This window comes from Heterocephalus glaber, unplaced genomic scaffold, assembly GCF_053883595.1.
Source record: "Heterocephalus glaber isolate CG9 unplaced genomic scaffold, H.glaber_assembly_v1.0 deba00001532, whole genome shotgun sequence".
Lineage (NCBI taxonomy): Eukaryota > Metazoa > Chordata > Mammalia > Rodentia > Bathyergidae > Heterocephalus > Heterocephalus glaber.
Genome location: NW_028258330.1, coordinates 22,950,831 through 22,974,443, shown reverse-complemented (window position 1 = coordinate 22,974,443; position 23,613 = coordinate 22,950,831). Strand labels below are relative to the sequence as shown.

Here is a 23,613-nt window from a genome sequence, read left to right as displayed (position 1 = left end):
TGAGTTCTTGGTTTCATTTGTCAAGAGGTATTGCTTACCACTTTAACCCATTCAATTTAACTTGTTGAACCTTGTCACTGTATTGTAAGGAGAGGATTTTTATAGGTTCTAAGGTATATAAAAATATCCAGCCATATATCCATCATAAACATTAAAACTTGTTTTAATAATTTCATCCTTTTGTCATTACCTTTTACAGACTACACTTCTTTCGTGGTTTGTATGAGATGTGGAGGGTGGAGAAAGGAGAGAGAAAGAGGAAAATGAAGGGGGCATGTTAGTGGGAAGAAAGAGGTAAGAGAAATGTTAATAGATTAAAATAATAGATGATTGGACATGGCTGAAATTATTATTTTTTTCATTAAGTTTATTGGTATATTTTAGGTGTACAATATGATAGCATTCATCATTGGGAATTTGTACCTTTACATGATATAGCTTGGTTATTATTTTTTTTTCCATTCCCCTGTCCTCCCTTCAACCTCTCCACCTCTCCCTATTTACAAAGACTTTGTTTCTGTTTTTTCCTTTTCTCATATTTATTCCTTTCCCTTCTGCCCTTTCCCCAACCTGTTCCACTTCCCCTTCCCCTTCCCCTTTAAACCTATTTTCCCTATTTCACATTATCTATTATACATTTTGATCCTCATTTACACTTTCAGCTTTTCACACCAGAGAAACTCTTCGGTATTTACACGTGTCCTATTTATTTTACTTGAGAGTATGGCCTCAATGTGCATCCATTTAACTCTAAATGTCTCTAGTTTCTCATTCTTTTTGTTTTTTTTGGTACTGGAGATAGAACTTGGGACCTTGTGCTTGTGAGGAAAGCGACAGATAATTTCTCATTCTTTATGGCTGAGTAGTACTCCATTTTATTAAAAAGCCACATTTTCTTTATCCAGCAATTGGGCTGTTTCCAAGTTTTAGCTATTACAAACTGTGCTGCTATAACCATGGGTGTGCATATATCACTGTGGTATGATTCTGTTAATTCTTTTGGGAAGATACCCAGCAGGGGAATAGCTGGGTCAAATGGGACCACTCATCCTAGTTTTCTGAGGTATTTCCATATTGATTTCCACAGTGGTTGCACCAGTCTGCACTCTCACCAACAATGGAGGAGGGTTCCTTTCTCCCAACAACCTTGCTAGCATTTGTTATTGGTTGATTTCTTGATAGCAGCCATTCCTTTTGGAGTAAGATGGAATCTCAGTGTTGTTTTAATCTGCATCTCTTGAATGACCAGTGATGTTGAACATTTATTCATATGTTTATTTGCTGCTTCTACTTCTTTGTCTGAGAAATGTGTGCTCATTTCAGATGCCCATTTTTGAATTGGCTCTTTAAATTTGGGGGGTCTGATTTTTTAAAGTTCTTTATATATTCTAGATAGCAGTCCTTTGTCTGAGGTACAGCTGATAAAAATTTTCCCCCATATTGTAGGTTGTCTATTAGCTCTGTTGTTGGTTCTCTTGCAGTGCAGATGCTTTGTAATAAGATGAGATCCCAGTTGTTGATTCTTTGTTCTAGTTCCTGTGTTACTGAAGTTTTGTTCATAAAGTCTTTTCCTATGCCAATATCTTCAAGAGTTCTATTTAACCTATTTTCCAGCAAGTTTAGCGTTTCTGTTTTAATATTTAGATCTTTAATCCATTTCGATTTTAGTTTAGTGCGTGGTGAAAGGTATGGGTCTAGTTTTAATCTTTGGCAGGTTGAAATTCAGTTTTTTTGGCACCATTTATTAAAGAGGTTATCTTTCCTCCAGTGAGTGAGAATGTTTGGCTCCTCTGTCAAAGATGAGGTTGCTGAGTATGTCTGGAGTTGTGTCTGTATCTTCTAATGTATTCCATTGATCCTCGGGTATGTTTTTTTGCCAGTAGCATACTGTTTTTATCACAGTGGCTTTGTAGTATACTTTCAAGTTGGGGATTGTGATACCCGCTACCTTTTGTTGCCTAGAATTGCTTTTGCTATTCTAGGTCTTTTATGGTTTCAAATGAATTTTTGGATTGTTTTCTCTAGTTCTGTAAAATATACTGTTGGGATTTCAGTTGGGATTGCATTGACTCTTTATAGCAGTTTTGGAAGTATGGCCATTTTCACTATATTGGTTCTTCCTACCCAGGAACAAGGGATGTCTTTCCATTTTCTTATATCTTCTTCAGTCTCTTTTTTCAAAGTGCTGTAGTTTTCAAGGTAGAGGTCTTTTACTTTCTTTATTAGATTGATTCCTATATACTTTATTTTTTTGGATGTTATTGTGAAAGGAATTGTTTCCCCAATTTTTCTCTCAATGAGTCTGTTATTTGTGTACAAGAAGGCTATTGATTTTTGAGTGTTGACCTTTTATCCAGCTACTGTACTGAACCTGTCAATTAAGTCTGGAAGTCTTTTGGTGGAGTTTTTGGGGTCTTCTATGTAGAGTATCATGTCGTCAGCAAATAGTGACAGTTTAGCTTCTTCCTTTCCTATCTTTATTTCTTTTATTTATTTATTTATTTAAATTAAATTCTATTATTGGTACACTGTAGGTATACAACACAATTACATTTCTCATTGGGAATTGTGCCTTTACATAATGCATCTTGATTCTTATTTATCCCCATTCCTAGCCCTCCCTTCACCCCCTCCACCCTTCCCTATTTACAAAGACTTTATTTCCATTTTTTCCATTTCTCATTATTTTTCCTTTCCCTTTCCTTTCCCCTGCCCCTCCCACTACCCCTACCCCTTTGGACCTTTTCTTCCTATTTTGCATTATCAATTATTCATTCTAATCATTGGTACATTTTAGGTATACAATATAATGACATTCATCATTGGAAATTTGCACCTTTACATAGTCTCTCTTGGTTCTTATTTTTCACTCTTGCCCAGCCCTCCCTTCAACCCCTCCATTCCTCCCTATTTACAAAGATTTTGTTCCCATTTTTCCATTTTCTCATATTAATCCCATTCCCTTCTATCCTTTCCCCTAGCCCTCCCACTTCCTTACCCTTTGCCTCTTTTCTTCCTATTTCACATGACCTATTATACATTTACACTTTATTTACACTTTGAGTTTCTCACACCAGAGAAACTATTTGGTATTTACACATCTGTGTCCTATTTATTTCACTTAAGAGTATTGCCTCAATGTGCATCCACTTAGCTATAAATGTCTCTAATTTCTCATTTTTTATGGCTGAGTAGTCCTCCATTTTATAAAAAACCCCACATTTTCTTTATCCAGTCTCCAGTTGATGGGCATTTGGGCTGTTTCCAAGTTTTAGCTGTTACAAACTGTGCTGCTATGAACATGGGTGCACATATATCACTGTGGTATGATTCTTTTAATTCTTTGGGGAAGATACCCAGCAGTGGAATAGGGGGATCAAATGGGACTTCCAGTCCTAGTTCTTTGAGGTATCTCCATACTGATTTCCACAGTGCGTGCACCAGTCTACACTCCCACCAGCAGTGGAGCAGGGTTCCTCTTTCCCCACAGCCCCACCAGCATTTGTTATTGGTTGATTTCATGACAGCAACCATTCTTTCTGGAGTGAAGTGGAATCTCAGCGTTGTTTTCATTTGCATCTCTCGAATGACCAGTGACGTTGAACATTTTTTCATGTATTTATTTGCTATTTCTACTTCTTTGTCTGAGAAATGTCTGTTCATTTCAGATGCCCATTTTTGGATTGGGTCTTTAAATTTGGGAGGTCTGATCTTTTTAAGTTCTTTATAGATTTGAGATAGTAGACCTTTGTCTGAGGAAGAGCAGGTGAAGATTTTTTTCCCACATTGTGGGTTGTCTCTTCACACTGCTGGTGGTTTCTCTTGCTGTGCAGAAGCCTTTTAATAAGAAGAGATCCCACTTGTTGATTGTTTGTGCTAGTTCATGGGCAACTGAGGTTTTGTTCATAAAATCTTTTCCTACACCAATGTCTTCAAGGGTTCTACCTAACCTCTGTTCCAACTGGTTCAGAGTTTCTATTTTAATATTTAGATCTTCAATCCATTTTGATTTTAGTTTAGTGCATGGTGAGAGATACAGGTCTAGTTTTAATCTTTGGCAAGTTGAAGCCCAATTTTTCCAGCACCATTTATTAAAGAGGCTATCTTTCCTCCAGTGAGGGTGTTTGGCTCCTTTATCGAAGATGAGATGGCTGAGTGTGTCTGGAGTTGTTTCTGCATCTTCTAATCTGTTCCACTGGTCTTCAGGTCTGTTTCTTTGCCAGTACCATGCTGTTTTTATCACAGTAGCTTTGTAGTATAGTTGCAGGTTGGGGATTGTGATACTGCGGCCATGTCCCTGTTACCTAGAATTGCTTTTGTTATTCTGGATCTCTGCTTGTTCCAAATGAATTTTTGGATTGTTTTCTCAAGGTCCATGAAGTATGCTGCTGGGATCTCAATTGGAATTGCATTAAATCTATATAGCAGTTTTGGAAGCAAGGCCATTTTCACTATATTAATCCTTCCTACCCAGGAGCAGGGGATGTCTGTCCATTTTCTGATATCATCTTCAATCTCTCTTTTCAGAGTGCTATGGTTTTCAGAGAAGAGGTCTTTGATTTTTTTCATTAGGTTGATTCCTAGGTATTTCAGTTTTTTGGATGCTATTGTGAAAGGAATTATTTGCCCTATTTCTCTCTCAGTGAGTCTGTCATTGGTGTAGAGGAAAGCTATTGATTTTTGTGTGTTGACCTTGTAACCAGCTACTTGACTGAATTTGGTTATTAAGTCTAGAAGACTTTTGGTGGAGTTCTTGGGGTCTTCTATATAGAGTATCATGTCATCTGCAAATAATGACAATTTGACTTCTTTATTTCCTATCTTTATTCCTTTTATGACTTTCTCTTGTCTAATTGCCGTGGCTAATGTTTCCAGAACTATATTGAACAAGAGTGGTGATAGTGGACATCCTTGTCTTGTTCCTGATTTGAGTGTGAAGGATTTCAGTTTGTGACCATTTAGTATGATATTGGCTGTTGGTTTTTCATAGATGGCTTCTATCAGTTTGAGGTAGAGACCATCTATTCCAATTTTTTGTAGGGATTTTATCATAAATGCATGTTGGATTTTTGTCAAATGCTTTTTCTGCATCTATGGAGATAATCATATGGTTTTTGTCCTTGGCTCTATTGATATAGTGTATTACATTGATTGATTTTCGTATATTGAACCATCCCTGCATCCCTGGGATGAATCCCACTTGATCAGGGTGTATGATCTTCTTGATGATCTTCTGCATTCTGTTTGCCAGTATCTTATTAAGGATTTTTGCATCTATGTTCATTAGTGAGATTGGCCTATAGTTCTCTTTTTCAGTTGGGTCTTTTTCTGCTTTGGGGATCAAGGTGATGCTTGCTTCCAGGAATGAATTTGGGAGTATTGCTTCCCTTTCAATTTCATTGAAGAGTTTCAACAGTAGTAGCAGCAGTTCCTCTCTAAATGTCTTGTAGAACTCAGCAGTGAAGCCATCAGGGCCCGGGCTTTTCTCAGGTGATAAGTTTTTAATTATGTTTTCAATTTCATTGGTTGATATTGGGTTGTTCAGAATTTTTAGGTCTTCTTCGTTCAACTTTGGTACTTCATATCTATCTAGGAATCTGTCCATTTCTTCTGTGTTTTCCATCTTATTGGCGTATAGGCTCTGGAAGTAGGTATTGATGATCCTCTGGATTTCTGCTGGGTCTGTTGTCGTTTCACCCCTTTCATTCCTAATTGCATGGATTTGGGCCTTTTCTTTCCTTTTTCTGACAAGGTTGGCTAAGGCTTTGTCAATTTTGTTGATTCTTTTGAAGAACCAACTCTCGGCTTCATTGATTTTTTGTATCATTTTCTTAGTCTTCATTGCATTGATTTTTCCTCTGGTGTTTATAATTTCCTCCCTTTTATTAGCTCTGGGGTTGTCCTGTTCTTCTTTTTCTAGAAGCTTGAGGTTCAGCATGAGGTTGTTTAATTGGGCTCGTTCTGTTTTCCTAATATGCGTGTTCACTGCTATGAATTTCCCTCGTAAGACTGCTTTCATTGTGTCCCATAGATTCCAATATGTTGTACTGTCATTGTCATTTAATTGAAGGAACTGTCTGATTTCTTCTTTAATTTCCTCTGTGACCCATTTGTTATTCAGAAGTGTGTTGTTCAATTTCCACGTGCTTATGAAATTTCTCGAGTTTCTTTTGCTATGGATCTCCAATTTCATAGCCCTATCGTCTGATAATATACAGGGGATAACTTCAATTCCTTTGCACTTACTTAAACATGTTCTATGTGTGAGTATGTGGTCTATTTTGGAGAATGACTCATGTGCAGGTGAGAAGAATGTGTATTCTGATTTTGTGGGGTGGAAGACTCTGTAAACATCTGTTAAGTTCATTTGTTCAAGAGTTCAATTGAGTTCTACTATTTCATTACTTATTTTTTGTCTAGTTGATCTATCTGTTTGTGACAATGGAGTGTTGAGGTCCCCTACTACAATTGTATTAGTGCATATATGACTTTTCATGTCCTTTAATATTTGTTTTGTATAGTTGGGTGCACTAGTGTTTGGTGCATAGATATTTATGATTGTCATCTCTTCCTCTTGGATTGTTTCCTTTACAAGGATGTAGTGTCCTTCTTCATCTCTCTTCATCAGTGTTGGTTTGAAATCTATTTGATCTGCAAAGAGGATAGCTACTCCTGCTTTTTTTCGGGTTCCTGTCACATGAAGTATTGTTTTCCACCCTTTAACTTTCAGTCTATGAGTTTCCTTTTGAATTAAGTGTGTTTCTTGTATGCAGCATATTGTTGGATTTTGCTTCTTGACCCATTCTGCCAGTCTATTTCTTTTGAGTGGTGAATTGAGACCATTAACGTTGATGGTTATAACTGAAACGTATTGACTTGTCATTGCCATGACTTTTTCTTTTTGTTGGGTTCTCCCCCTTTACATTTAATTTCTCGTCATGCCAGATGGGTTCATTCTGCTTTTCTTCCTGGGGTTGTGATCCTCAAAGTCTGTTCCTAGGATATTGTGGAAAATTCTTTGCAGTGCTGGTTTGGTATTCATGAAGTTCCTAAGGTGCTCTTTGTCATGAAAGTATCTTATTTCTCCATCCACTTTGAAAGATAGTTTTGCAGGGTACATCAATCTGGGTCAGAGGCTGTTTTCTTTTAGGGATTGGAATATGTCACTCCAAGCTCTTCTTGCCTTGATGGTTTGTGTTGAGAAGTCTGCTGTGATTCTGATGGGCTTTCCTTTGTATGTGATTTGTTTCTTTTCTCTGACTGCTTGGAGAACTTTGTTCTTCTGTTGTGTTTCTGGAATCTTAACAGTTATATGCCTATGTGTAGATTTTTTTGATCAAGGCTATTTGGAGTCCTATATGCCTCACTTATCTGTATTTCAAGCTCTTTTCCCCTGCTTGGGAGGTTTTCTGCCATTATTTCTGTGAAGAGATCTTTTATGTCATCTGTACTCTCTCCTGTTTCTTCATTGACTCCAATCAGTCTTATGTTATTCTTCTTTGCATCATCTAGTGGCTGCTGGATTAATTTCTCATGTTCCTTTATAATTTTGAAGGAATTTTTCTTTTCCTGGTCACTAATTGCAATCTTATCTTCTATATCTGAAATTCTGTCTTCACATTGGCTCATTCTGCTGTGTAGACTTTCAATGGAGTTTTTCATCTCCTGGAAATCTATTTGCATCTGTTTTATGGATTCCGTTTGTCTCCTATGTTGGGATTCCATCATGTTCCTGAGCTCCTCTCTAGATTTATTAATCATGTCTTGCACTAGGGGCACAATTTCTCCTGTTATCTGAGAAATTACTTCTGATTTCATTTTTTCCAGATCCCCTTTTGTTGCCAGTTCAGTGGGTCCAGGTGGTTGAGTATCAGAGTGTTCCATCTCATTTCCCTTTGGGGTTGCTGTAGGTGATCTGGGAGTCTGGTTTTGAGAGTTATTTACGTGTTTTCTCATTTCGACTTGGCGGGGGGGCTGTTGGCATCAGTTCGGATTACCTCCTCTGAGCTGGGAGAGGTGAGACAGGGGCCGGGAGCAGCGGTAGGGATGGTGGCCCAAAAGCCCTTTCCTGTGGGCTGGGAGCAGCGGGAGGGATGGTGGCCCAGAAGCCCCTACCTCTGGGCCGGGAGCAGCGGGATTCAGTACCGTGGTCTGGTGGTCCGGTGTCCTCTGCGTGTTTGTAGCGTGGAACCAGGTGGCTGTACAGAGGAGCAGGGGGTGGGAGGTCCAGTGGATTGTTGCCGGGGCATAGGCTGATTCAGCGTCTTCTGCGTGACTTGGGACCTCAGCAGGGCGTGCGTAGACCTCTATTTCTTTTATTTTATTTCTTTCTTTCTCTTGTCTAATTGCTATGGCTAATGTTTTCTGAACTATATTGAACAGGAGTGGTGATAGTGGACATCCTTGTCTTCTTTCTGATTTTGGCATGAAAGATTTCAGTTTTTGGCTGGTTAGTATGATGTTGGCTGTTGGTTTTTCATAGATAGCTTTAATCAGGTTGAGATAAAGACCATCTATTCCAATTTATTGTAGGATTTTTATAATGCATGGGTGTTGGATTTTTTTCAAATGTGTTTTCTCCATAGATTGAGATGATCATATTTTTTTTTGTCCTTTACTGTGTTAATATAGTGTATTACATTTATTGATTTACATATGTTGAACCATCCTTGCATCCCTGGGATGAATCCCACTTGGTCAGGGTATATGATCTTCTTGATGATCCTTTGTATTCTGTTTTCCAGTATCTTAGTGAGGATTTTTGCATCTATGTTCATTAGGGAGATTGGCCTGTAGTTCTCTTTTTTTGTTGGGTCTTTCTCTGCTTTCAGAATCAAAGTGATGCTTGCTTTCAGGAATGAATTTGGGAATATTGCTTCCCTTTCAATTTCATTAAAGAGTTTGAGAAGTTGTGGCATTAGCTCTTCCCTAAATTTCCCTAAATTTCTTGTAGAATCCAGCAGTGAAGCCATCAGGACCTGGGCTTTTTTTTGTTGGTGACTTTTTAATTGCATTTTCAATTTCACTGATTGAAATTGGGGTGTTTAGAATTTTTATATCTTTGTCATTCAACTTTGGTAATTCATATGTATCTAGGAATCTGTCCATTTCTTCTGTGTTTTCCATTTTATTGGAGTACAGGTTCTTGAAGTAGGTATTGATGATCCCCTGGATTTCTGCTGGATCTCTTGTGATTTCACCCTTTTCATTCCTAATTGTATGGATTTGAGCCTTTTCTTTCCTTTTTTTTGATAAGGTTGGCTAAGGGTTTGTCGATTTATTTATTCTTTCAAAGAACCAACTCTTCGATTCATTGATTTTTTTTGTATTGTTCTCTTGGTCTCTATTGCACTGATTTCTGCTCGGATGTTTATAATTTCCTCCCTTGTATGAGCTTTGGGTTTGTCTTTCTTTTCTTTTTCTAGGAGCTTGAGGTTCAGCCTTTGGTTGTTTATTTGAGCTCACTCTGTTTTCCCAGTATGGGCATTCACTGCTATGAATTTCCCTTGTAGAACTGCTTTCATTGTGTCCCATAGATTCCTGTATGTTGTATTGACATTATCACTTAATTGTAGAAACTGTCAAATTTCTTTAATTTCCTCTGTGACTCATTCATTTTTCAGGAGAGTGTTATTCAATTTCCATGTGTTTGTGAAGTTCTTGTGGTTTCTTATGCTACTGATCTCCAATTACACTATGGTCTGATAATGTTCAGGGGATAACTTCAATTCCTTTACATTTACTTAAACATATTCTATGAGCTAGCATGTGATATATTTTGGAAAATGTCCTGTGTGCAGCTGAGAAGAATGTGTTCTGATTTTGTGAGGTGGAACACTCTGTAGAACATCTATTAAGTCCATTTGTTCAAAAGTTTGGTACAGTTCCAGTATTTCATCATTGATTTTTTTGTCTAGATGATCTGTCTATCTGTGACAGTGGGGTATTGAGGTCCCCCAATGCAATTGTATTAGTGCTTATTTGATTTTTCTTGTCCATTATTATTTGTTTTATATAGTTGGGTGCACTAGTGTTTGGTGCATATGTATTTATGATTGTCATCTCTTCCTCTTGGATTGTTCCCTTTACAAGGATGTAGTGACCTTGTCTCTCTTAATTAGTTTTGGTTTGAAATCTACTTTGTCTGCAAATAAGATAGCTACTCCTGCTTTTTTCTGGGTTCTTGTCACATGGAATACTGTTTTCCAACCTTTGACTTTCAGTCTATGAAATGTGTTTCTTGTATGCAGTATATTATTGGATCTTGTTTCTTGATGCGTTCTGCCAGTCTATTTCTTTTGATTGTTGAATTGAGACCATTAACATTGATGGTTATAACTGATATGTATTGACTTATCTTTGTCATGTTATTTTCCTATTGTTGACTCTTTTATTTTTGTTTGTTTGTTTTGCTTTTGGTACCAGGGATCGAACTTGGGACCTTGTGCTTGTGAAGCAGGCACTAAATCCCACTGAGCTAAATCCCCTGCCCTCTTTTATTTTTTATTTTCCCCCCTTTCCATTTAATTTCTTGCCTTGCTTGATGGCTTCACTCTGTTGGGCCTCATGGAGTTGTGATCCTCATTATCTTTTTTCTAGGATATTGTTTAGAATTGTTTGGAGTGGTGGTTTGGTATTCATGAAGTTTCTCACATGTTCTTTGTCATGGAAGTACCTTATTCCCCCATCGATTTTGAAAGATAGTTTTGCAGGATACATCAATTTATATTGGAGGTTGTTTTCTTTTAGGGCTTGAAATACTTCACTCCAGGCTCTCCTTGATTTGAGCATTTGTGCTGAAAATTCTGCTGTGATTCTGATTGGCTTTCCTTTGTATGTGATTTTTTTTTTCCTTTCTCTATCTTCTCATAGTATTTTGTTCTTCTGTTGGGTTTCTGGGATCTTGACTCTTATATGTCTAGGTTTAGAGTTGTTTTGATCATGGCTAGTTGGAGTCCTATATGCCTCACTTATCTGTATGTCCAATTTTTTCCCTCTGTTTGGGAAGTTTTCTGCCATTACTTCTGTGCACAGTTTTTAAAAATGTCATTTGTATTTTCTCCTGTTTTTTCATGGAGTCCTATCAGTCTTATGTTATTCTTCTTTGTGACATTTAGCAGCTGCTGGTCAATTTCTCATGGTCCCTTACTATTTTTAAGAAATCTCTCTTTTCATGGTCACTATCCACAATCCTGTCTTCTGTATCTCATATTCTGTCTTCACATTGGCTTATTCTGCTGCAAATACTTACAATGGAGTTTTTAATCTCCCGGATATCTGTTTGAATCTGTTTCATGGATTCCATTTTTTTTCTATGATGGGCATTCATGGTTTTCATTTCTTTCCTATGCTGGGCATGCAAGGCTTTCATCATTTTTTTTTTTTAATCTGTTTCTGTTTTAGAGTCTCCAATCATGCCTTTCATTCTGCTCACCAACTCTGTTGTTATCTGGGAAATTATTTCTGTTTTGAATTTTTCTAGAGTCTCATTCATCTGTTTTGTTACTTCCTATGTTATCAGTTCAGGGTGTCCAGGTGGTTGATTATCAGATTTTTTCACCTCATTGCCCCCAGAATTTGCCTTTGGTGAACTGGAAGTGTGGGCTTGTGCCTTGTTTAGGTGTCTTCTCATTTCTATTTTTGTTGTTGGAGCTGTTTTTTATTTCCCAGGGATTGAACTCGGGACCTTGCGCTTGTGAGGCAGGCAGTGGAACCACCGAGCTAAATTCCCGGCCCTGTAGGGGCTGTTTTTGGTTTACTTCCTGGGTTGATACTTCAATATTACTTATTGTGAGTATCTTTATTGCTTTTATGTAGAACTCTTATGGAATGATTGCTTCTCAGAGGTATCTTCCAGGTATAACTGGTCTTTAGGTTTTCAGTCTCTAATGACTCTTAGGCAATCTCATTTTCAGTATACCAGGAAGGACAACTGATTAGATCAATCATGACACCTTAGCCCAAGTGATATAATCAGCATCAACAGTAGCATCAAACAGCTTAGAAAATGGCAATTTGTGGTAGCTATTAATCTGTCAAATTTAACTGCATGAACTAGATCAAAATTGAGGACCAGCCCAAAATATGTTTGCAGTAAATAAACCCTTCAGTATAGCAAATTTATCCTTTTGGATGAGGACTTAGAAGGAGCTGGAGAGGGAGGGATAGAGGGATAGAAGAGAGGGAAAGGTTAGAAGTGAGGCTAGAGGACACAGGAAGATCATGCAAACTTTGGAAAACTGTTGAAAACATGAGGAAAAGAGCAAAGGAACAAAGACAAGAACAGAACAAACTAACAGCAATAGGGAAACTAGAAACTGTATTCCCTTCCCTATAAAAATGATAATCAAAAGAAGGAAAGAGAGAAACAACATCCAAAATAGGACAGGAATTTGAACAAGAAGGGAGAGAAATGAAAAACAAGAAGAGAGAGAGAGAGAGAGAGAGAGAAAGAAAGAAAGAAAAGAATATTAAAATATTTTAAAAAGGGCCTCTTTCAGGGTATGTTTCTGCTGTCATGGTAGACAGTGTGGGTAGCAATGTGCAGATCTAAGTCAATTAGTCTCTACAAGCCAGCCATAGTGCACTGGGATTCACACTGATTTCTGGCTTCAAGGCCCAAGTTGAGCTCCCTGACCTCACGCAGGATTGAAGTCTGCAAGGCCCATGTTGAGCTACCTGACCTCATGCAGGATTGAACTCTGCAAGGTTCTACTGCAGGTTCGAGCTGCCCTTCCCCTGAAGGGAGTCCGGGTTCTGATAGGAGGTGCTGATCCTACCAACTTATCAACCACTGTGGTCTGGTGTGCCTTTATTGCAGAGATTTTCTTCACTTTCCCGGGGGCTTCAATTTTCATCAAGGAATCTCAGAGAGGCTTTCTCTCTGTTGTTCATTTCTGCTCTATCTTCTGGAGCTCAGAACAATGGCCTTTATGGTCCTGGGTGCCTCTGCAGTGTGGATCCAGATCCCAGCACAGTGGACTGGGGGCAGCTGGCCTCCCTGTGATGGTGCCGAGGTGGCAGGGGCAGTCCTGGCTGAAATTATTTTATAGGTGGGTAAAGGGCTAGTGTTGAGTGGGTTTGAGAGAGTATTTGTGTAGGCAGGAAGAGGTGTGGGTGGCATTTAGAGATTAAGGAGGTTAAGAGATTTAGAGATTAATTGAGATTATCAGAACCTTGTAGGTAGTCTTGTTTGGATCCTCTATGCCCAATTTTGTTAATGACTACCCTGACACACCCTTCAATTGTACTGTTTATGTTATAGATTTGGTTAATTCTTATTCTCTAGTGCTCCTAGACAGGGCCCTGTTATATTTTTTCCATTAGATAAAGAGAGGGAGGGGTAAAACAAGGAGGTAGGACAATGGGGAAGAGAGGCAAGAAAAGACTGGGGAGGAAAGAATCAACAAATAGAAGAGAAGAAGCTCTAAAAGACGGAACATGTGAGAGGGGTAAACCTTGATGAATAAAGTAAATTATGATGACAAAACAATACCAATAAAGAAGCAAGATCCCAAAAAAAAAAAAAAGAAGCAAGATCCAGATGAAAAGAAAAACAGAAAGAAAAAAATGAAAACAGAAAAAGTTTCAAGACACCCAAATTAAACCAAGAAGGAAATAATAACTACAATGATTAAAATAAAATAGAAATAAAAATAAAAACCTTCACACAGTTGTTACAGCATACCCAGAGTGTCCACACAACATAGTCTGATTTCAAGCAGGCAAGCAGTTTCCCTGTGTGGATCAGTGAATTGCCTGCCCTAGGCCATAAAAGCTGTTGCTCCCTCTGAACACAACCTGTTTGCAAGCTGTGCTCTTGGTGTGACCCACTGCAGGCCCCCATGGATCCATTTGCCTTAAGCGATTTGGGGTGATAAAAATTGTGGATATCTTTGTGTCTTCCCTCCACAGGCTTTCCTTGCCTAATATGTGACCAAAAGGCCACTGGCACAGGCACTATTAAGGGTCTCTCTGCCTGTAGGTGTTTATCTATCTCAGTCCCGCCCTCAGAACCTAGTGCTGTCCCCAGGCTCCTCCTTTGCAGGGCAGTGGGCAGGTCTCCCACCTTTCCGGTTTTTGGAGAAGCAATGAGTGCTGGCTCAGCTTTGGCTCTGCTAAATTGCCCTCTCACCTGTACACATCTTTCCATATACAGATCTCCTGTCTCCACTCTGCTCCACATAATCGTCACTGGTTTTCCCTGCCCTCTTACAGTCCACAGCAAGTACGTGCTGCCCCCCAACCCCAGCCAACTGGCAATCATGGGTAATGCACGGAATGTCCCCTGAATAGCACTCCTGTTCGTGTGGGGAGAATGGGTGACATTTTCTTCTGTGTTGTGCAAGCTTTCTTTCTTTTCACAGGTCTGCCACTTGCAGGTGCTGGAGTGCTATTTTTTACGAGACAGTGTGTAATGATTTGTTTTCCCCCATTCTCACACTTTTGGCTTCTTTGAATCCCTAGGGTACATATGTCTCACTTGCCATGCCCAGTAGAGAGGTTAGAGTAATTGTGAGTCTATTCCATTAACCAGGCCATCACTGAAGGGCCAGCTCCCTCCCTCAGTCCCATCCTCACCCAAGATAGCATGTACATCAGATCTGGAGTGGAGTTGGGGTGCCATGATCCAGAAGTGGCCTGGTTTCCTCTCACATACCCCCTAGACATTGGATTTTATTCCAGCTAGATTTTCTCTTCATTTACCCTCCCATACCAGACTTTTATCTTTCTCTTCCACCTCTGAGTATCTGCTTTTCTCCAGTACTAATTTGGAGACATTCACCCTATGGATTGCCCCCAGGTGGCCATCTTCTGTCACCCTACTATTGCTTTCTGTTTCAGAGCAGGAGCTGGGGAACCTCTGGTCTCCTGGTGTTACTGGATGGAGAGTCCTGTTTCCAGGTTTTTGGTGTCCCTAACAAAAAATTGGACAAGACACACAGAAAAGGCATCAGATTGTGTACATTTATTAAGATGGAAAAAAGTCTGCTCTGCAAAGTGAGAGTGTGTCACTGAAAAGGCTCACAGTGGCCCTGAGGATAAGGGAAAGGAATCCTGTGTATCCAAAATTCCTGGGTTACTTTCTCATGCAAATAAGGCACTGGGACAGTCTTCCATCAAGCACTCACTTGGCATCACCTCTTGCGAAAACTGACCCATGGAAAAGCTCACTTGGCTTCAGGTCATATGCAAATGAAGGATCAGGAACAGCGTCTTTTGATTGGTTGTCAGCCAGACATGGTGGCGCACATCTGCAACACTAGCACTCTGGAGGCTGAGGCAGAAAGATTGCCACAAGTTCAAGGCCAGCCTGAACTACATATTGAGACCCTGTTTCAAAAAAGAAACAAAAATCTTTTAAAGGGCTGGGTTTGTAGCTTAGTGATAGAGTGCTCTTGGGTTTAATCCTCAATAACTAGCACATTCACACACACACACACACGCGCACACACACACACAGCAGAAAACAGCAGGGAAAGGGGACAGGAAGCGTTTTACACTGAATGTAGCTTCTGGTGAAGGCTTCTGGGAAGTGCTGTGATGTCACTGCTCGCATTAATTGTCAGAAAGAACCAGATTGTCTAGACTCCCACGGTTCCCACTGACGTTAGGACTATCTCTGCGATATTAGGTCTACTTTGTGCTGGAGGTCGATTCCCAGTGACGTCACGACTATCTCTGCGATTTTAGGTCTACTTTGTGCTGGAGGCCGCCGGGCGCAGACAGGAAGGGAAGGTGGAGTCTGGCCACGTGGCCCGCGGGTTCAGGCTGGGTCTGTGGGCACCCATGGTGCGCAGCGGCTGGGGAGGGTCGAGGGTCTGGGTGGCTGCGTGGCAACTGGGGCGTCCTTGAAGGGCATCCTTAGGTCAGGATGCGGCGGAGCCCCCGCCCCGGTTTGGCCGCGTCCCCGCACGAGCACCTGCCCAACTTCTACAGAGAGAACAGCAATAGCTCAGACAGCGTCCCTTCGGGGCACTGCAGCGGGCACCGGTCTCCTGGGCCTGGGCCCGGGGAGCCTGAGGGCAGAAGGGCCCGGGGCTCGAGCTGCGGTGAGCCCGCCTTGCGCCCAGGACTGCCCGGAGATACCCCATGGGCTGGAAGCCTCGCCAGGAGCCTGCGCCTCGAAGCCACAACGGGCCGACCGTACGCGGCGCGGCAACCGTGAGGGGCGGGGCCTCGGGTGCGGGCGGGGTCGAACCCCTGAGGCTGAAGGAGGGGGCTGGCCTGCGGGGGGCGGGGGTCCTGGGTGGTACGGAAAAGGTCCGGGTGCCTCTTGTGTGAAAGGCGCTTAGTAAGATCCCTTAGGGGACGGTGCCTAGGTGTGATGGACGGCTCTGGGAAGGGGCAGGGAAGCCCTGTGATTGGGAGCTACAGAGGAGCTCCACCCTGTGGACGCGATTGGCCACCTGGAAAGAGGGCCGTACCAATTGGGGCGGGGAATCACTTGGAGGTGGGACCAACTCCTGACTAGGCCGCGCCCCAGGCCTTCAAACAGCCTGCGAGGCCTGGGATGGGCGTGCGTCGGTACCAGTTCCTGTCTGAGGGGCTGCCCTCCAGTCTGCGCTAGGGAACCTGCGGCCGGGCCTCGGGGAGGGGGGGAGGGGAAACTTGGGCCTGGGGTGTGCAAGGCCCCAGTGGAGTCCTTGGGCTCCCGCAGAACCGGCTGCGTCTCCCCCAGTCTCTGAAGATCAGCGGAGCCTTCTGGATCTGAGGCGAGAGATGCCTGCCCCGCGGACGACCAAGAGATTCCTGAGTATGCTCCGGGCTAGCCCGAGCTCCGCAGAGCCCCGGCCCCTCTCCGCGACTCCTGTCGGGTGTCCAGCCCCTGCCTGGCCCCCGGCCTCCTTCCCGAGTCCCTGCGGAACCCGGAAACTGGTGGGCGCCCCCAGAGCCGTCCTCGGGGTCTCCTCTCTGATCCGGCTCTCCTCCCCCAGGCCTCCTCTTCCAGGTGCTGAAAGTGCTGTTGTCCCTGGTCCGAGACGTGCTGCTCCGTGTGTTCAGGTCAGGGGGAGCGCGGGGGCGCCCCGGGCGCTGCTTGGGCGGGTGGAGGCGAGGCCGGGCCCGCGAGGCTCCAGTCGATTCCCATCGGTGGTCGGGCAGGCGGGAGTGAGGCTAGGGCCCTGGGGTTCGGGCTCCGTGGACCAGGCCTCAACCCCTCTCTGTTCCCCCAGGGAGGTCTGCTCTGTCCGCTTCCTGTTCGCTGCGTCGCTGCTGAGCGTCTTTCTGGCCGGTGAGGGGCAGATGCCCTGGGGCCCAGCTCTGGACACTCATTTCCCCCGTTGTCCTTCAGCCCATCCGGCTTTCAGACCCTCTCGTCTCACTCCCACCACACCCCGTCTCCCACCGCCCTCCCCGGCCTCAGCCCCAGCCCCCGGGCTCTACTTTCACTGTCCCCTCTGACCAGGAAACCCCTTCCCTGCCTCTTCCTTTCCGTAACCCACGTCTCCTTTCTCCAGCACTCTCTTGGGGGTTCGTGCACCTGCTTCCTCCTTTGGAGAATGTGAGTCGGGGACACCGAGTCCTGGGATAGGTGGAGGCTGTGGCGGTCCCGGGCTGCTGGGAGGGTGCAGAGCCAGAGGCTAATAGTAAGGAAGCACTGGGCACAGATTTCTGAGAGGCTGCGATCCTAAAGGTCCGCCAAGTGTTGAGAGAGGCGGGACAGTTCTCAAAAGGAGCACTGTGAGTCTGGCTGCCCCCAGGCTGACTTGGGAGGAAGGGAAGCGGCGCGGAGCTAAGCGTCACTGTATTTGCCTCCTAACCCATAGGAACCTAAGGAGATGCTGACTCCCAGGTGAAAGAGGGCATCTGGGGTGGGTCGGGCGGCCCAAAGGTGCTTCAATGGGGGCCTTGCGGGAGGGGGCGCAGGGAGCTGACTTCAGGGCGCCCGCCTTCCGCTGCAGCGCGTACCACAAGTGTGTGCGCTCGCACGCATGGGCAGTAGCTGCAGCAGCTTCAGGCCAAGCTGAATAAACTCCGCAAGGAGGTGCTCGCGTTCATGCAGCCCACAGCGAGGTCAGGAGCGCCCCGAGGCTGCTCAGGGGTCTGGTGGGGAGCCTGGCCGCGGGGCTCAGTCCATTCACAGTCTGGCTCCCCCCTCCCCCCCCACTTCAGAGATTGGCCAAGCTTGTGTTCCAGAGGCTGAATGAGGACTTTGTGCAGAAACCAGACTACGCCCTGAGCTCTGTGGGTAAGACCCAGAGACACCGAAGGAGATTCAGACGCTGATAGACCTCTCCCCAACTGTTGGTGAGGCCTGGAAGTCCCTGAGGATTATTTCTCCTCGCTCCAGGAGCCTCCATTGACCTAGAGAAGACATCCCGGGACTACGAGGACAAGAACACGTCCTACTTCTGGAATCAATTCAGTTTCTGGAACTATGCGCGGCCGCCTACAGTCATCCTGGAGGTGGGCCTGGAACCAGGATCCTGGGATAGGACCAAGGGATGGGTGCTGGAGAAAGGACCAGCTCCGAGAAGGCAGGACCTGGCTGAGTTGAGGGTGTGGTGCTGGGCGGGGCGCTTGGGGAGACTGGGTCTGTCTGTGCCCAAGTGAAGCTCTGGGTGAAGCTGAGGAACTGGAGACCTGGCAGTGCTGGGGACTGAGTCATGGGCGGGATCTGGGCCCTGGGCCGATCAGGTTAGGGACCAGGGGTGGAGGTGGGGCTCTGGGCTGGGCCTTGGATGAGGAAGGGCAGTAGTCACTGTCCCTGGGTTCTGATGGTTCCTCCCCACCTCCTACCTTGCAGCCAGACGTGTTCCCTGGAAATTGCTGGGCTTTTGAGGGCGACCAGGGCCAGGTGGTGATCCGGTTGGCGGGTCGTATACAGCTGAGTGACATCACCCTGGAGCATCCACCACCCAGAGTGGCACGCACCAGGGATGCCAGCAGCGCCCCACGAGACTTTGCAGTCTTTGTGAGTGAGGAGGAGGCCAGGAGTTGGGGGACTTTGCTTAGAATGCACCAGGCAGTCATGAGACTTGCTCATGTGTAAACTGGACATACTAAGATTTGCTTGTTAGGGCTGCTGCTGCTGCTGCTGTAAGTTATAAATAGTTATAACAGCATATCTAAATATTAGTCATTACTTTGTCCCAAGCACTTTACATGCATTACTTCATTGCATCTGCATAACACCTATGAAGTATAATAATCTCCCTCTTCAGATATGAAGAAAGTAATGCTGAGACATTACTTGTTCAAAGTCACATAGCTAACAATTGGCCAGACTAAAAACCTGATTTCTTTTCTCCCTCTCTCTCTCTCTCTCTTTTCTTCTGGTACCAGGGATTGAACTCAGGACCTTGCACTTTTGAGATAGGCAGGGTGGCACTGAGATAAATCCTGGCTAAAACCCTGATTTCTTAGAGCCCACATTCCCCACTCCACGTCCTGTGGTTAGAACATTCATGAGAGCACATGTAGAGCTACTGAACACACAAGAGCCTCAACAAAGTTGTTTTCCCTCCCCTCTGCATGTGCCTCACTGTTCCTCCATTCACTCTTCACCCACCAGGGTCTTCGGGTTGATGATGAGACTGAAGTTTTCTTGGGGAAATTCACCTTTGATGTGAAGAAATCTGCGCTTCAGACTTTCCACCTGCAGGTGTGTTTGTCTCTGGGGATGAAGATGCTAAGGGGGGGGCAGTGAGAGATGAACAGAAAGGGAAGTGGTTGAGAGCAGTTCTTGGCATGATCCGTTTGTCTCCCCAGAATGACCCTCCATCTGCCTTTCCCAAGGTGAAGATCCAGATTCTAAGCAACTGGGGCCACCCACGTTTCACATGCTTGTATCGAGTCCGTGCCCATGGTTTACAAATCTCTAGGGGTCCCCATTAAACATGCTCATGGTTGGAGTAGTATTGGGCTCTGTGTTGAAGGAAGCTGGATCAGTGCTGGGAAGTGCTCTGCTGGGGAAGCTCTGGCTGCTTATGGCATATAAGTATGGTAGGGTCTACCTCTCAAAGCACCTTCCTTTCTTGGAGAAGTCTAGATCAATACTGTAGCAACAGTTGATGTTTATGTAATGCTTAACACATACAAGAGACAGTGCTGTGGATATTCTGCACTGTACGTTACCTAACTTAATCCTCACAGCCACAGAAAGGGAAATTGCTCAGCTCAGAAATTTTTTTTTTGGTACTGGGGATTGAACTCAGGACCTTGCACTTGTGAGGCAGGCAGTGACATCACTGCAGCTCCAAAAATTTACTCAAGGTCACACAGCTAATGAAAGGAAATACCAGAATGGGATGCAGAGTTGCCAGGTAACTGAAGCCACAGTTGTGCTTCTCAGATCCCACCCAAATGTTTAGCAAAGTTCCCAACTTTTGGTAGGTATGGATGGAGGAGAAATGAGAACCTCTAGGAAGCTTGTGAGTCACAAGAGTTGATGCAACTCTGGTAGCCTTTACATGGGGTTTCTTTACTAAGACCTGAGTCTGACTCTGTGCTAAACATAGTGTTGGTTTTCTGGTATTCACACTCCCTGTCCTCAAGGAGCCAGACAAGGTAAAGATGTGCTTCAAGAAACAGGACAATTCATTTATAGATCCAAGAATCTTCACTCTAAAATTCAAAAGTGGAATTGGAGGAAGAAAGATGGTGGAGACAGGCAAAAGATTGAGTTCTACCTAGGGGCAGAAAAGAGGGTGTTCTATGAATTTCCTGGTGAGACAAAAGAAATGTTTCCCTCTGAATTGGTAAGGTGTCAGTAGACCAAAGAATGACTCAGACAAGACCAGCTTGGTGAGTAAATCAGTTTATAAGAAGTTATAGAGTGCTGGATGGCTTATAGGCAGATGCACTACCTCAGTGTATCCCCAACCACTTACAAAGCTCCTGATTATACAGTGTATACAGCAAAAAGCAGAAGCAAAAACTAGAATCCATGGAAACAATGGTGAACTATGAGAGGGCTAGAGATATGGCTCTGTGGTAGAGTGCTTGCCTAGCATGTATGAGGCTCTAGGTTTGATTTCCTAGTACCACAATAAAAAACAAATAATGGATAAAAAGATAGAGATTTAAAGGATATAATGGGGAAAACACAGAAGAGTTAAAAGATAGGTCATTTCAGCAAACACTTAAAACTGGAAATAATAGAAATTAGAGATCCATTCAAAGTTCAAGATAGACTGATGGATTTTAATATAACAGTGTAGAAAAAGTCCTCACTAGACATTTGCAAAAAATGCTATTCTCATGAAATTTTTTACTTTGGGGAACATACTGATTTTCATGAAAATATGTCATCTATGTTAATACGTAGTAGGTTTACCCTTATTATTTTAACTGAGTACTTTTTTATTTCTCAAGATTTAATTTTTTCCTTTATTTCATATCATGGTAAATATTAGTAGATGCAGTCTATATAAGCAAAAGTTCTTTGGGGTCACAAACAATTATTAAGGATATAAAGGAGTCTTCAGAAAAAAATGTTTGAGAACCACTGGCCTAGAGAAACCAGCCCTTGCACAACAGGGCATGGACCAAAAGTGTTCTGGAAGCATTGTTTTTAATGACCAACCATTGGAAACAGCTCACATACCCATCCGTCACCAGTACAATGGACAGGTAAATTACAGTATAGTCACACAATGAAATATTACACAGCAACAAAAACAGACAAATTAGAGCTACATGCAACAATCTGGATAAATCTCACATAATATTGAGTAGAAACGCAAGACACTATAAAGCTTGAAAAAGAGTAAAACTATATTATTTCAAGATGTACTTTTTTTTCTTTCTTTTTTTTTTTTTTATATTGGGAATTGAACCCAGGGTCTTTTGTGATAACCAACCTGACTCTATCTTGTGTTGGGAATGTGGTAACCAACCCAGCTCCATCTTGAATCTCTCCACTATTACATGCTTGTGCTTGGACAAAGCACCCAAAATCCCTGTATCCTGTTTGGCAGTGAACTTGCTGCAGTTGTAGGATGTTTTGTAGCTTACCTAGTGTGTGAAACTTCTATTTGTTCCCCCACAAACCTGGCATGGCTCTGCTTCTGTAAAATTCCGCTTGCTCTACCCTTGAGCCCTCCCCAACTGAAAGCATGGTTTAAAAGAAGAAATCAAATTGCTTCTCAGTGCCAAGAGAACTTTCTGGGCACTAGCCCCCTCTTGGTTGCTGACTTTAATAAAAGGACTCCAATCTGATGCAGAGTGTGGCTCATCTCTATTGTTCTAACTCACTTGTCCATAACACTTTCACTGGGCTATATCTCTAATTCTTTTTTTTTAACTTGTTATTTTGAGACTATCTCACTAAGTCACTAAGTTGCCCAGGGTGGGCTTGAATTTGAGATCTTTCTGCCTCAGCCTCCCAAAGTGCTGGAATTATAGCCATTCACCACTATGCCTGACTTCATATAATACCTTAAATGTCAACTGACAAAGGGAGGTCCTCATTACAAAATTTTAAAGTGTAGCTCATTGCTTAGCATGAGAGAAGCTCTGGTTTGATGCACAGCACATGTGTGTGCACATGCACAATTTTGCACTAAAATTCAATATAATAAGATCTCTATCCTATCTCTTCTTCAAACCCTCTGACCTGCCTAGGCCTCCCAATTCTAAGCATTTGTACATGCTGCACATTCTTCCTCACCAAATCCCAGTTTATCTTTCAAGGTCTGAGACTAATACCCAACTGGCTTGGAATTTCACTGTCCCTCTTTAAGCCTCCATTCCTGATCCTGTCAAATGAGGTAAACTCTCCCCAATGTAGTTGGAAGGATCACAACACATGCAGATACTTAGCAGAGAACAAACATATTCCCAAACTGTGAACTTTACCCTTCATGTATCTTGTTCAGAGCTTCAGAACAGGAAGGTCATGCCGAAAAGAATTTACCCTCAAATGTTCATTCAGAGATATTGAGTATTCCCTGGATCCCTGCTAGACCTTAGAACCCTCTCGTCTTCACCCTCAATGAATCTAAATGAAGCACAGTCCAATGCTTACAGCAGTGGTTCGGAGGCCTCTGGAAGGCTTAAGGGGAAGGTTATACAGGGGAAGCATTACCTCCTGAGCCAGAAAGTGTGGTTTGCCAGGAGCTTCTTGGTCAATGCCACCTTCTTTTGCATATTGCCCTGCCTCAGACCCCATGAAAGCCTAAGTCCTTGTATTACCAACAGGTTCTGAAAGAGCTTGAAGAGATTATGAATGGAGAGTCCTAGCTAGGTGCCCCTGCTTCCCTCTCCCCTCTCCCTACCCAGTACCAAGATGTGGATTAACAGTTTCACTCTGCTTCAGTGTGTTGGGCCAGATCAACAAGCAAGTGCACAACAAGGAAGGAGTCAAAGGAGGGAATGTGAACCCTTGGGGCCACTTTCCTCAGAGCAGGCTTCCTACCCCCAGCCTCTTGCACAGCTCTCTCTGTCTTGTTCTCAGAGAAGGCACCCTTCTGAGAATGGCCTTTTGTATTTGGACCAACCCAAATTCATCATGGGAAACCCAACCTCACCAATATTTGAGTATCTACCCCATTGGCTCCTTGGGTGGTATTGCCAGCTTGCTAGTTAGAAATCCAGCTCCACCCCAGGCTTCCTGCATCATCAGAATTACTTGTTTTCACTCTGGGAAATTCCTATGCCTATTTAATT

At 43.3% G+C, this 23,613-nt stretch overlaps 1 pseudogene across 1 annotated transcript; it reads left to right on the top strand.

Annotated features, from left to right (window-relative positions):
- Positions 1-13,363: 13,363 nt before the first annotated feature.
- LOC101716328 (sperm-associated antigen 4 protein-like) lies at positions 13,364-22,164 on the top strand (annotated as a pseudogene). The gene is made up of 14 exons (XR_015441930.1): positions 13,364-13,376; positions 14,218-14,282; positions 15,615-16,164; positions 16,661-16,756; positions 16,938-17,004; positions 17,175-17,233; positions 17,460-17,503; positions 17,769-17,794; positions 17,904-18,015; positions 18,115-18,190; positions 18,293-18,408; positions 18,749-18,916; positions 19,517-19,606; positions 19,714-22,164. The product of XR_015441930.1 is annotated as a sperm-associated antigen 4 protein-like (transcript).
- The last annotated feature ends 1,449 nt before the right edge of the window (positions 22,165-23,613 follow it).